General features: G+C 38.8%; 1 long non-coding RNA gene across 1 annotated transcript in view; it reads right to left on the reverse strand.

Moving 5' to 3' along the window:
• The window catches only part of LOC123480700 (uncharacterized), a 78,005-nt gene extending 64,989 nt beyond the window's left edge, over positions 1 to 13,016 (reverse strand). The window contains exon 1 of the long non-coding RNA XR_006656789.2: positions 12,926 to 13,016. This is a non-coding gene — a long non-coding RNA (uncharacterized lncRNA). The remainder of the gene's footprint in view (positions 1 to 12,925) is intronic.
• Positions 13,017 to 15,173: the final 2,157 nt, after the last annotated feature.

Here is a 15,173-nt window from a genome sequence, read left to right on the forward strand (position 1 = left end):
ATATTAGGTTGGCCAAAAAGTCTGTTACATCTTTTTCCGTAAGATGGCTCTAGTAGCGCTTAGTTGTCTTCAACTTCATTTGAAACAATTTTGTTAGATTGTATTGTGACAGCTGTCATATCAGTGTGCATTTTTAAGAACTTACCAAAATTGATAAATTTTTGTGCAGCCACTTTAATATTTTTTAATTATTTGATTGTTGTTCAATTATAGTTGTCTGCATTTTTCTCCCCACCCCTCTCCCCCACCCCAGCCAAACCCATTTTAATATTGAAGATGGAAGAAGATACAGAACATTTTTGGTGTGTCATGCTTTATTATTTCAGGAAAGGTAAAAACACAACTGAAACACAAAAAAAAGATTTGTGCAGTGTATGGAGAAGGTGCTGTGACTGATTGAACGTGTCAAAAGTGGTTTGTGAAGTTTTCTTGGTACTATCGACATTTTGGTGAAATAATTCTTTGCTGTGGGACTATCTTATGCATTGGAGGATGTTTAGCAGCACCCCTGGCCTCTGCTGATGAGAAGCCAATAGAGGGAGATAGCTGACGTATTCAAAATATCCAAATCAATGAAGTTATTGGTGAAAATGGAAAATGTGTCTTTTATTTTATGGGAAAAACTAAACAGACTTTTTGGCCAACCCAGTACAATACCTTAAGAGAAATAGAAGGTGAACAGGAGGAAATTTTTCAAAAATGAATAAAGGATAAAATTTATCTGAGAGAAAGTGTCAAATATTGAAGCTATGCAAAGAAAATTTAACATATGGATAATAGAAATTCCTGAAGAAACAAAACTAACCATAAAAAGAATGTTACGAACTGTTATTTAAGAAAACTTTACAATGATATTTTTTAGTTTTGCAAGTGCATACAATACTGAACGAGTACATCTTATTGGAGCACACTGACCCAAAACGACCAACACAAAACCTTTTGAATAACATTACTAGACTTTAAATAATTTTTTTTAAATCATTTGGTCATGTAAGCAAAAAGAGCCTGTGAGTTATCATGGAAGAAATAAGCTCATTATCCTATATTCAACATGAATGTATTAAGCCAGAAGAAAATAGAATGACATACTTGAGATTCTTCAGAAAAGATGTGAGGCAAGGATTTTATATCCAGCAAAACTGACTTTCCCTTATAAAAGACAAAAGCTTCTGTCCACATGCAAGAACAGGGAATACTGTTCCCATGAGTCTACCCGAGAAATCTCTATAGACTTCAGATAATCCAAATAACTAGGAGGATATCGGCACAAGGACTGCTGGTGAGCCTTAGGTCTAGAATTACTTGTACAATGAAGACGAAGTGAAGTTCAGAAGGGAGAGAGTACGTGTGGGTAACATTGGTGTGCTCAGTTAATATGCATATAAGTTCAACTATGAAAAATGAGGAGGGGGGCAAAAGGGAAAACGTAGGCAAAAACTGTTTAACTGTTGATGGTTGGGCATCAGTATTGTTACTCTGAGACTGTTGTATATGAAAGGTGAGGTAAAGAAGAGCAATTATGGGACATTCTCTTCTACAATTTTCTGGGTCCTTGAGAACCAAGTTTCTCTGTGTAGAATGGACACGGGATATAATATGGGACAGATTAAGCAAGAAAAAAGAAAAGTCTGTCGTCCTGAATATGAGATGAAAGCATCAGTAAGGCCTAATGAAGGATTTAATCTTTAAAAAAGTACTGCATAGGTGCATATATTTCCTAGCTCTGGCCATGAAGAGGCTTAGAAACAAAACCAATCCAAAAGCAATGGTTCACTGAGGTCCTGAAATATCATTTCCCGTTAAAAGAAACCAGGGTCGTTTGGAGAAGGGGATGATTCCAGGTCAGAGACTAGAAATGTTCAGGATGACTCAGGAATATTTCATTATAACAGATGGAGCCTGAGGCAGCTATCAAAGACTACAGTGGTCACCCTGACTGGTGTGGCTCGGTTGGTGGGATGTCGTCCCACAAAGTGAAAGGTCACCAGTTCGATTCCCAGTGGGGGCACATGCCTGGGTGGCAGGTTTGGTCCCCTGTAGGGGTGTGTACAAGACACAACCAATCAATGTTTGTCTCTCACATCGATGTTTCTCCCCCTCACTTTTTCCCTCCCTTCTACTCTCTCTAAAAATAAATAAATAAAATCTACATTAAAAAAAAAAAGACTACAAGGGTCAAGTCAAAAGGACTCCACAGCTAACTTGAGGAAGCTGCCACAGCCAAAGATGGGACAATCTGCGTTTCAAAGGAGTGGTTGCAACAAATTGAAACCCATCTAATATCTTTAAATCCATGGCCACATAATAATACTTTAAATAGTCACCTCGGAATGATGAGTATGATAGTGAGGCAATTCATTGCCTTGAAGTCATGTAAATGATGGGAAAGAATCAAGCATCTCTCCTACCTTTTCTGGGTAACCAAATAGGGGATGAATAGTATCTCTTTGTAAAAGTATCCAAATAAATAAATAACAGCATTTTGCAGCCCCACTGAGATGAACGGAGCTAGGCACTGAGCGTCAACAGCTGTTAACATAATGAAACAGAAAAGCGTGTTTCTTCTGAAGAAAGAGCACCCTCCCCTTTGGCTTTGTCAAAGGATCCAGTCTGAGTCTGCTCAAACTTCTGGAGTCAGTTCGCTGGAAATGTAGCAAACAGAAGCATGTGGACCTGTAGCCCAAGTAAGCCAACAGCAAAGCCCAGCGCATGTGAGATTCTGTATGTCAAGAGCTAAATTGTAGAAAAAGGGGATTGAGTTACCTGCGTAATGAAAGAGACAAACCGTATCAGTTTTTTAAATGGGAAAGATGAAGCTATAGTTTCTAGACATGGTCACTTGGATGATAAAACCATGAAGAAATGCAAGGAAGTGGTTATTATAAAAAATAAGGATGGTAGTTACTTTTGAAAGGAAAGAGAGTGTTGAAGGTGCGTTTCAGAGGGTGACAGGCAAAGTCCTATTTCTTGACCTGGTTAGTAGTTAGAATCTTGCTGATTTTAGTATTTGTAATAATGCATGAAGATACACATTTGTTTTGTGTGGTTTTCTGTATGTATCCATTTCACAATAATAATATTTAAAAGTAATGTTTATACTGATATTACTATCAATTTGGGCATATTTTCTTTGCCTTTCTTCTCACTGCCTCCATTCACCACCCCCACCATACTTACATCTACTTGACTATGGAGGTCCGCCACCGACAGGAGGTCTTGCTCAACTTCCACAGAGTAGAGCAAGAGAAACCTCAGGGTAAGATGTATAGTTTATTGTATATGAAATTTTGATCATGTTTCAGTACTGATGGGCTCAAGAAGTTTTTATAAACCATCTTCATTACAAAATATAGGGACTTGGCTTCATAGTGATTTTGAAAAACAATGACGCAAGCTCTCAGAACAGTGGGATTTGAAAGGTATCACTTTGGATGTGTAACAGTGGTATGTGTGACATGTTGTCCGGGTTCTTTTGAAACCAGATTGTGGGAGCATTTTTCCTTTTGCTTTTGCCTCCACCTAGAATGAATCTGATTTTTCTGCTTTTGGTAAGAATAACAATCAAATCTGAAAAGCCTGTCTATCTTAAAGACAAGGCTAGACAAGTGATTAGGTTAAGTGCCCCAAACAGTTCACAATAGTAATGTAAGGTGAGATGCTAGAAAGGCATGAAGAATAGTCCTATTATATTTACATGCAGATATTGCCCTTGGGGCTGGCCTAATGAGTCCCGTTAATCACAGTGGCCCTTTGCATGCTAAGCTGCTGGAAATCTAAACCTAATTAATCCTGTCTATGGCTAAGCAGAATTCCAGCTGTAGTGGTGCCTAGACTCACAGCTGTCGGGGAAATATTGCTATATTATTTTTCCTTCCTTCCGTAATGTCGGCTCAACTCTCCCCTTCCGAGGTTACAAGGATATAAGCAACCTGAGGACAAAGACTGTGTCTCATTTATCTTCAGTCTACCTAGGCTTAGCACATTGAACTGCACAAAGCGGAGACAAGGTATCATCCATGTAATGCCTTCGTTACAGAAAAAAAAAAAACTGTCTGGAGGGGAAGTATGCCATTAAACTAGACATGTGCTTAGTTTTATTTATTTTTTATTTTTTAATATAGGTACAATTTATATACAGTGAAGTGCACAGATTTTAGGACTATAGTTTGATGAGTGTTGATAAATGCATACAGCTAGGTAACCCAAACACCTATCAAGATATAGAACATCAACACGACCCCAGAATATTCCCTTGTGCCCCTTCCAGTCAGTCAAACACAGGCCCCCAGAAGCAAGCAACCTCTGCTGTAATGTTGTCATAGATTATTTAGGCCTATTCTGGAACTTTATGACGTGAATGGGATGGTACACTGGGGTTTCTTTTGCGTAGGACTCTGTCACACAACATGATGCTTTTAACATCCATCCGTGTGTGTGTATCAGTGACTTGTCCCTCTTTATACTTGATTAGTAGCCTATTGTACAAATATAATGCAATTTTTTATCCATTAGCTTGTTGATAATCATTTGGTTGTTTCCAGTTTAAGGCTATAATTAATAAAACTGCTATGAACATTCTTTGAACAAGTCATTTTGTGAACACATCTTTCTTTTGAGTAGATTCCTAGCACTGGAATTGCTGGGTCATAGGGTAGGTATACATTTCACTTTAAAAGAAATTGTGAAGGAGTTTCATAAAGTCATATCATCTACATTCCCACAAAAACTTGCAAGTTCCAGCTGCTCAGCACCCCCTGCAAATGTTCATGAGCGTACAGTACGGTATCTCCGCATGGGTAACTAAAGATGCTGACCAAGTTTTCATGTGCTTATTGGCCAATTGTATATCTACCTTCTTCATAAATCTTTAGTCCATTTTTATTTCATTGTGTAGATCTTGGATGTTACTTTGTATCCAATATACATTTTGTAAATATGTTTTTTCAGTCTTGCCTATTCATCTACTGAATAATTTGTTTTTTTGACAAGCAGAAATTTTTAACTTTGATGAAGTCCAGTTTATTTTTATGCTGAGTACTTTCGGTGTCCATTACGCTTTCTGTGTAATGTCTGAGAAATCCAAACATTATGACGATATTTTTCTGCTGTTTCCTTCTAGAATCTCTACTGCTTTAACTTTTATGTTTGGGTCTATGATCTATGTTGAATTAATTTCGTGAGTGAGATGTGATATAGTGGTCAAATTTAATTTATTCCCTTATTGATAACTGATAACCAGTTGTTACAGCACCATTTATTTAAAAGACTATACTTTCCCCCTTCAAAACGGTCAGTTGACCGTAATGTGTGGGTCTGCTGGTGAGCTCTCTATTCTGATCCATTGATTCGCTTACTTTTATGCCAAAACCACACTCTCTCGATTGCTGTTGATTTATAGTAATTCTTAAAATCAGGGACTGTGAATACTCCAAATTTGTTCTCCTTTTTCAAGATTATTTGGACTAATCTAAATGATCTAGAGATCATTTTACATTTACATACATATTTCAGAGTCAGCTTGGCAATTTTTACCTTGCCAGTTAGAAACCTTCTAGGATTATATTGGATTGCATTGAATATATAGATAAATTTGGGGAGAATTAAAATCTTAGCAACATTGATGCTTTTTTTTTATTAACAAATCTTTTTTTAATTGATTTTAGAGAGACGGGGACGAAGGGAGACAGAGAGAGAAACATTGATTTGTTGGATTCATTGGTTGATTCTTGTGTGTGCCCTGACAGGGGATTGAACCCACACCTTTGGCACATTGGGATGACATGCTACCCGGCCAGGGTGCAACATTGATTCCTACAATCCATAAAATAGCTATTATTGTTTTTGCCTTAAATAATCAATTGCTTTTTAAATACATTAAGAAATTGGTTTTTAAAGTCTTTTATATTTCCTAATACATTTATAACTTCGAGCACTCTTTATTACTTTAGTAGATTTGAGTTTTCATCTGTACCTCAGTCCCCTTCAGCTTGAAGAATTTTTACAATGCAGGTCTGCTCTAGTGAATTCTCGTAACTTTTGTTTATCTGAAAATGTCTTCTTTTTTTCTTTTCTGAAGTAAGCATCTCTGGATATTGAATTCTCAGTAGAAAGTTTTGTTTATTGACACTGTATTGTGTCATTCCATTATTTCTGGCTTCCATGGGTTCTGATAAGATATCAGTCATTACTTTTATTATTGTTCCCATGTGGGTAATGTGTCTTTTATCTCTGGCTGATTTTTAAATTTGTGCCTTATCTTTGGTTCTCAGAAACTTGATTAAAATTTGCCTGGATGTGGTTTTTGTTGTTTATCCTGCTTGAGATTTTTTTTTTTCTTTTACCTACTTGGATCTGTGAGTTGGTATTTTTCAACAAGTTTGAAATTTGGGGGCAATCATTTCTTCAAATATTTGTTCTGCCCCAGTCACTCTCTCTTATCTTTTTTAATTAAAACTACATATTGTCATATTTCCTGGTGTTTATATAGGCCAGGACCTGTGCAACAGGTATTTTATTTGTTGGTCTTATTTTTTTCTTGATACTTTAGTTTGAACAGTTTCCATTGGCCTGTTTTCAAGAGCATTGATTTTCTTCCTCTGTAGTTAAATTCATCCAATAATTTTTCATTTCAGATGTTTTGCATTTTTATCGTGCAGTTCCTATTTAAATCTTTCTTATTGTTTTATCTTTTTCTGCTGAAATTTCCCACATGTTCTCTTACCATGTCCATTTTCCCCTAATATTTATATTTCTAATAGATAATTTATAATCTTGCCCACTAATATCAATGTCTGTGTGATTTCTATATTTTCCTCCTGGTTATGTCTCCTATTTCATTGTTTATTCACACATACTGTAACTCTTTTTAATGTATACTTGGTATCATATATACTGTGTCTTTGAAAGTCTGGATTTGGTTGTCTTCCCATAAAGACTATTGGATTTTATTTTGGCTGGCACATAATTTCTGCTGGATTAGCATGAACCTGTGGAAGCTTTATTTTAGACTTTAAGGGTCTATAGTAGCCCTTCCTCTAGGACTAGAGTACCCTATCCCCATGGTCTTTCTAGGGTCTCAAGTGAATTGCTAAGGTATTAAGTGGCATCTCTTCATTTTGGCTACTTAGACCTCCTACGTCTCTTTCATCTCCCACATCCCCAGCAGCTGTTCTCTGTTAGACCTCACAGAGTCTTTCTCTATGTCTATAAAGCTAGTATTTGACCAAAGATTCAAGGGTCACCTATGAGGATTTCTGAAACTCTTGTTTGGCTCAGGTCTCTCTCTCCAGTAAATTCCAGTCATTAGCAATTCAGAAATCTGATCTATGCTTCCAGAGCCCAGCAAGACTGCTATTCTCTATTTGGGTTCCTTCCCTGGGTTATAATTTAGAAATTTCACTCACACAGGAAGCAGAGCAAATGTGGCACTTACCTCCTGTATCTCCTCTCAAAGATCAAAACCCTATTTTGTCTATTGCCTTAAGCCAGTTTCTTCATATATTTCGTCCAATTTGATAGTTGCGTATGATGAAATGGCAAATCTGATCAACACAATTCTGCCATCATCAGAACCAGAGTCTTTAATCTTTTATGCTTTAATATTGTCAAAGATTTCCTTAGGATACATCTAAAGGCCCTTGCCTATCAATTCTGGCATCTCTACTGTGGTTGCCTGTTCCCATGTATTTTGGGTCATAAACAAATTTGAGAACCTAATGCAGGTTTAAGAAACTTTCTTTAAAAAATGGTCCTTGGACATGGTCCCATTTTGCAGGCAATTCCAGAGATTTAATTTATCCCCCAAAGCCCAGCTGTGAACTATCCATCAACAGACTAAAAATTAAGAAACCCTGCTCAATATCCTTTCTACAGCTACAAATATGTAGTTGTTCTTGTTTTTTTCCCCCAAAATGGAAAGAAGCTGATAACACCAACATAGAAAGTATAGAAAGTAAATAGGTTTGGACACCTGAGCAAATACATTTCTGTGCAACAGGTTCACGATGCACTTTCTGAACTTAGGAAAGGTTTCAGATCTTTCAAAATTCACGTATAAGTGAACCTAAACTTTGTATCCACCATACAGGGCCTTCGCTTCTATTTATGTTGTGTGGGAAAACTTATCCAGTGATTGTTTTATGGAAATCAGTTGGTTCGTGGTAAAAAATGGTTGGTTGTTACATAGTTAACCTATTCAGTTCCATGCTTTATGAGTTCTCCTGTGAATAATAAAGGGAAATGTACCCATAAGGTACAATTAAAACCAATAGAATCTCCCCTTGTCTTCACATGTGTTTCTCCAGAAGTTGACTCTGAGGTAAAGACTCAAATACATGAAGTGTATTTCAGAGGAAATCTCAGGAAACATTTGGAGGGGACAGGGGTGTGAGATAGGACAGAGAAGAAAGCCAAGAAAGGGATTATGGTGAAGCAAGTTACTACTTTGGAAAATGGGGGATTAATCCCACTGGGGAGCTCTGGGAGCCAGTGTAAAGCACCCATCTGAGGAATGTCACATATAAAGAACACCAACTCCCATTAGATACTGATCGAGAGCTGCACCCAAAGGGTGTTCATTCTCTGGCACATCTGGCAGACAGAGGGGATTTGGTGGTCAGAGAGACCCCCGAGAGACCCGGTGCTGGCCGTTGAGAGTCAAGCTGTCACACACGTACATTAGTGCTTCAGGGGTGTGCGTGGGGTAGTAACAGCAGCTGCTGTTTCCTCCAGGCCAAAACCATAAGCGGCGCGGGTGACACTTCAAGTAAATAGCGACATTTCCCCCCATTGTATAGTTTCAGTTTGTTCTGCATAGTGACAGATGTCTCTCTTGGAGTCCCAAAGACTTGGTATCTGTCAAACAACATACGTTGCCTAATATGTCGTGTTCAGAAAATAACATTCAAATTTGCTGATTTGCTTTGGTTGCTGCATTACTTCCCTCTGGCTATGGAAGCTAGTGCATCATCAGAACATGCTTTAATAAACAACAAATAGAGTCCTTGCCAAACATAATTAGTTTTCTCTCATATAAATTTTTTCTTGTGTCATGTCACCATAGGAACCTACATAATAAGAAAAATAAACGAAGTCTTGGTGGAGACTGCTTTAGTTCCTGTCCTCTGAATTGAAAGCTAGAGTAACTGCAATGGGGAAGCATTTTCCTGCTATACCTTGCTTCCTCTCAAATAGCTACCTAAAAATAGCCAATGTTCTTTGAGTGCCAGGCTGTGTTCTAAGTCCTTTACATGTATTAATTCATTCAAGTTTCACACAACCCCAACTCACAGGCACAGACAACACTGTGCTGACTAGAAGAAGGAAAGGGGGGTGGGGGAGGTGGGAGAGGGTAAAGGAGAATGAATGGTGATGGAAGGAGACTCGGGGTGGTGGACACACAGTACAATGTACAGAGGATGCACTAGAGAACTGTACATCTGAAAACTATGTAATTTTATTAACCAATGTCACCCCGATCAATTCAATGAAAGTTAAAAATGACAATAAATGTTAGTACAGAAAAAAGTTTCATAACAGCCCTGTAGGTGTGTACTATCATCAATCATATATGATAATTACAGTCATATATTGTATGTTATAATTAAAGGAAGCAGTGAAAAATTCTTTTCCTTGCCTAAGGCCAAAGAAATCTTATGTAGAACATTCTAGAATTGAATACTCTCTGACAACTGTAGTACATTGTTTGCCATCTGCATCTCACCTAGCATGAAGTAACTTTGCCACTGCATCTCACCTAGCATGAAGTAACTTTGCCATTCAGCAATGGAAGTCCAGAAATGACCTTGTCTTTGTTCTTCTCAAATTTTTACCAGACTTGGATTCCAGAGTGGTTTTCGTCCACTCCCCTCGATAAATAGGTCACTTTAGAATCTTGATGATTCCCTTGGTGGAGACTGTTCCCATAGATATTTAGCAGACCAAAGCAATATGCTCTAAACAGAGGTCAACGAACTCTCTTTAAAGGACCAGATAATAAATATTTTCAGCTTTTCTAACCACATGTAGTCCCAAAAGAGCAACAGATAAAACATAAACAACTGGGCATAGCTGGGTACCAATAAAACTTTATTTACAAACACCAGCAACAGGTTGGATTTTTCCCTACAGGCTGTTTGCCAACACCTGCCTGGAACTATAGGCTGCAATTTCATTTCCCATCATTAGCTGACCTTGAGTTCCACTTTCAGAAAACCTTGAGTATGTAAAGCCATTAATACACAATTAGTTGGGAAAAAAGCTCGTATGAAATTGAAGCTCTAAGGGACTTTGACATGTCCTAGTCCAATGAGGCAGATATTCCCACTTGATTTTATTTCAATGTATAGGCTTATTTTAGTGTCCCTGAGCTTCATTTGTAAAGGTTATCTAGTGAAGGGAAGACTGGGAAAACTACAGAGAGAATATCCAAGGAAAAAATGAATGTTTTCTTGTTACAATTAGGCATATAACATCACAGAGTTCATTAAAGGTCTTCAAATTAATTAGATGGGGAAACCAGTGTTAAACATCAGGATCAAGGAAGAACACCAACAAACAGTCTTTACTTTTTCGTGCAGGGTAGAAAAGCAAAAGAATTCCACTTATCAAAATTTATTTTTTTCCACATTTCTACCCTAAAGTCTGGTAAATATGTAGACATTCTCTCTCTTTTTTTTTTTTGTAACCAAGAGACAATAGGGTACCTAACTTAGGACATATTTTATATTCTGGAAAACAACTTAGATATGGAGAAAATTGACTCAATTACATGTGATAAGTTATAATTGCAGCATCCAAAACTGAAAGAGAGCCTGCACATTAGCTATTGCAGTTCCTTCACTTTACACAGAGGAACCTGAGGCCTAAGGGGCTCGATATTATGCCAAAGGTCATCCAATTAGAGATGAAGCTGTGGTAGAACCCACATGTGTTCATGAGAATCGTGTTTCCATTTTAGAGTCAGAAGGGTTCAATCCCAACTCTGCTAGTTATAACTTTAGTAACTTCATGGAAGTTACTTAAACTTCCTAAGCCTCTATTGTATTATCTGTAAACTGCGGATGACTACTGACCAATCAATGGTTTGTAATGATTCAATGAAATGGCACGCACAGAGTCCCAGGCACTTAGCAGTTGCTCAGGAAATGATAGCTATAATATTCCATTTGATAATGATTTATTGAGAACTTACTATATGGTAAGCACTACATCATGGAATGGGGATGCAAAGACAAAATCCTCATCCTAGAAATGCTCACAGGAAATAGACACGTGAACAGAGAATTCATAATATCATCTCCTTCAAGTGCTACAGTGGAGGTATGCACAAACTGTTACGAGAATATAGAAGACTGAGCATTTAGAACAGTGCCGTCTAATCCAGTATCTATTAGCTATCGGTAGCCATCCAGTACTTGAAATGTGGCTAATTGAAATAGAGATGTGTCGTAATTATAAAGTACACATGGAATTTTGAAGATGGGATACACCAAAAAGGAATGGAAAATATCTCATAAATAACTTTCTCTACTGAGTACCTGTTGACATGAAATGTTTAGATAAATAAGGCAAATTCCTGCCTTGCAAACATTCTAAGTCTGATAAAGAACACCCACAATTGCTATCACGCAAAATCGGAAGAACGATATTAGAGGCATGCACATGGGGGAAAGCTATGGGCATATCTCATACACGATTTGACATTTCAGCTATATCTGAAAGCCGAGCGGTTCCCCCAGCGAAGGAGGAAGGAAGCACACTCCAGCTGTTTGAACAGGGCAGGTGCGAGTAAAAACAGGCAGTGTTCTGGAAAGAACAAGCAGTTGTTTCTTTTGCCAGTTTTTCAGGATGTCCTTGAACCCAATGTGAAGAAGAATTTAGCTCTCTTTGCAAGTCTCTTCCATAATTTACTTATTCAAGCCCTATCTATTCAGCATCGGATGATACAGTAACTAGAATTTACTGAGTTCTTAAAATGTGTCAGACACAAATTACTTTTCATTTAATCCTCACAATAGCCCAGTGAGATAGAAAAATGTATCCGCCCTTTTATAAGTGAGGAAACTGAGGACGGCAGAGATTAAGTCATTTGCCCAAAATCATGCCATTAGAAAAAGGCAGAGCCTGCGTTGGATTACCAGTCTGCCCGATAGCAAATTCTGTGCTCTCAGCTCCGTGCGGATGCTGCCCCCCTGCCTGGTCTAGACTCCCACAGGAGGCCTTTCACAGGAAAAAGCAGAAAGGTCACAGCACAGCCAGAGGGAGCAGCTCCGATTGTGGCCACCTGGGATGTGACAGCCAGCTCTGATCCTAAAAAGAGTTCTATGTAAAGCACATTTTGAAAGAGCAGAAGTCTCGACAGGAAATTTTCTGTGGAAATATTTAGAGTTGCCAGAAATGGTCCTGGAGGGCAGAACTTGAGACAGTGGCTAACAGAAGCCATTGGGAACTGTCCCTGGAAAAGCCACCCCCACCAGGAGGAGATGTTCCTGGAAGCTGCTGTGGCGAGAGATTCAGGGAACCGCCATCACCAGAGACCGCCACGGAGGCTGCTGCTAAACCAAGGGTGTCAAACTCATTTTCACCGGGGGCCACATCAGCCTTGCAGTTGCCTTCAAAGGACTGAATGTAATTTTAGGACTGTATAAATGTAACTACTCCTTAACTAGGGGCATGGAGCTCGGGACTGCTGCCAGGTAGAAACAAGGTGCCGGCCAGGATAAAACAAGGTGGAGGGTGGATTCAGCCCACGGGCCTTGTGTTTGCAACCTGTTTGCTACAGGAAGGGCGGGCTGCGGAGAAGTAATCAAAGGGTTTTTGACCTCTCTGCCAACTTCAGACAACTCTCTTGACAACAAGGCAAAGAACTGACTCCACTGGGCTTTCAGGAACCTGATCGCTAAAGATATGGGATAAAATTCCTTACCTTTACATCTGCTGAGGTTAGTCCCCAAAACCTCTGAGTAGGAGTTTCTTACGCCAACAATATGGGAAAGGAGAAAAGGAGAGTGTTCGTGCCAGAGAAAGAGAACTGAAATATGACACAGCTAGTAAGTTTCTGCCCGAGGTTAAACATTGGGAGGAAAATACAGCATTCCATATGGGGGGGGGGTCACGTTACCTCACCCTTCGAGGTTATTGGCTGAGAGCCCTCCCTGTAATCAAAGGCAGTTTAAAAGGAGAGAAACAAATTTTGTGTGCACATACGTACATATGGGAGCCTCACAAAGATTCTGACTGCCTGAAAAGGCAGTCAAAGGATTGAGGGTGATACCTCTATCATGCTGAGCCAAGAAAAGGGAGTGGGGTATGGCCTTTTAAAGGGAGGAAGAAATTTCTGAAGAAGGTGAGAAGAGGAAATGTATGGGTACACTGCTCTGCCATGCAAAAAGTGTCTCCCATACAAAAAGTGATCTCTGGTAATAGCTCTCTTCCTGGCACAGGCTTCCTTTCTATGATAAATTCTTTAAGGTAGTTAAGGGGGAGGCAAAGAGCTTTTCCTGTCTACTGGGTCTGGATTGACTTCAGGTCCATGATCCAAAGTGGCAGAACTTGGAGTGGCACACCTTCTGCCATGCATAGAAACAATCTATTCTATAATATAATAAACCAAAAAATATATATAAATGTTACTCCATGCCAGTTTTTATTTTTAAATATAACTCCTGAAATTTTGGGGTTCCGTATTACCAAATGGTGATCCAAAAGATTTCAGTCACATTGGGAATCAGATTCTTTTTTTGTATTGTTGTTCAAGTACAGTCGTCTCCAATTTCTCCCCACCACACAGATCCTTACACAGAAGCTCAGCCCGTTTGCCTACACTCGTGCCTGGGCTATACAGAGAGGGGCTGAGAGCCTGGGCCTCAGAGGGGACTGCCGGGCTCCGTTCCAGCTTTTCCCGCCCACTAGCCATGCAACAATGCACAGTGCCTTCTCAGTTCTCTGGGAGCACAGAGTTTGGTCTGTTATGTTCTCCACTGAAATTTCAGTGCGTAGAGTATGCCTAGCGCATAGCCATGATTCAGTGAACATCTGTGGAACTACATTGAACTGAACAGCATCAGAAAAATCATTTTGTCAAATATATATTACGTATCCTATATAGTGCGGTACACTTGACATCAGAAAATTCACAAATTTGTGTAAAAGAATTCTCGTGCACTTTTATCCAGAATCTACAAAGAACTCTTACCACTTAATAAGACAAACAACCCAATTAAAACATGGGCAAAAGATTGGAACAAATATTGCCCCAAAGAAGACACACAAATGCTGACTAAACACGCGAAAAGATGCTGAACATTACTTATTAGGGGTGTGCAAATTCAAACCTCAACAAGATACCACGCTTCGAACAGCTATAATCAAGACAACAGCCAATAACAAGTATGAAGAAACAGGAGCTCTCCTACGTGCTGATGGGAGTGCAAACTGATACTGCCGTTTCGGAAAATAGTTTGGTAGCATCTTAAAAAGTGAAACGTAAATCTACCATACATCCCAACGACTCCACTCCTCAGTGTCTACCCAAGAGAAGTGAAAATTCAAAGGGTGGGCCAAAAGCAGGTTAACGGTTGTGACTGCGTGAAACACACAGTTTATTCTTGTATTATTTTCCATATGGACAACCGTAAACGTACCTTTGCCCCACCCGGTGTGTCCACACCGAGACTTAGGGGTATGATATAAGCCCCACTGATAACGCTTGGCGAAGTTCAGTAATTTTTCCAAGGTCACAGAGTTAGTCAAGAGCAGAGCTAACATTCTGTGCCAATTCTGTCTGGTTCCAAAGACCGACTGTGTTTTTCCCTCATTGCACCGCACCGTTCTCCAGATATGTCCATCTTTTTAAAGCAGTTTTTGTTATTAAAAATAAAATACATTCAAAACTGACAGTAACAAGGCCAAGAAATAAAATGTTATATAAGGTTAGCCTTTTATTCTATAAAGTTATATACTAAGACGGTTTTGATAACCTCTCTGTATTTTCATTTCCTTATCTGCAAAATGGAGATAGTAATAGCAACTAATTCATAAAATAATTTTAAAAATTAATGAATGGAATTCACTACAAGATTAAGCACATAGCAAAATGTCCCACGTATGGAAATGCTCAATATTTGTTATCTATCATTCTAAGTGTTGTTATAACAATTATTGAGTTATTTCTC

Source organism: Desmodus rotundus, chromosome X (genome assembly GCF_022682495.2).
Source record: "Desmodus rotundus isolate HL8 chromosome X, HLdesRot8A.1, whole genome shotgun sequence".
Classification (NCBI taxonomy): Eukaryota; Metazoa; Chordata; class Mammalia; order Chiroptera; family Phyllostomidae; genus Desmodus; species Desmodus rotundus.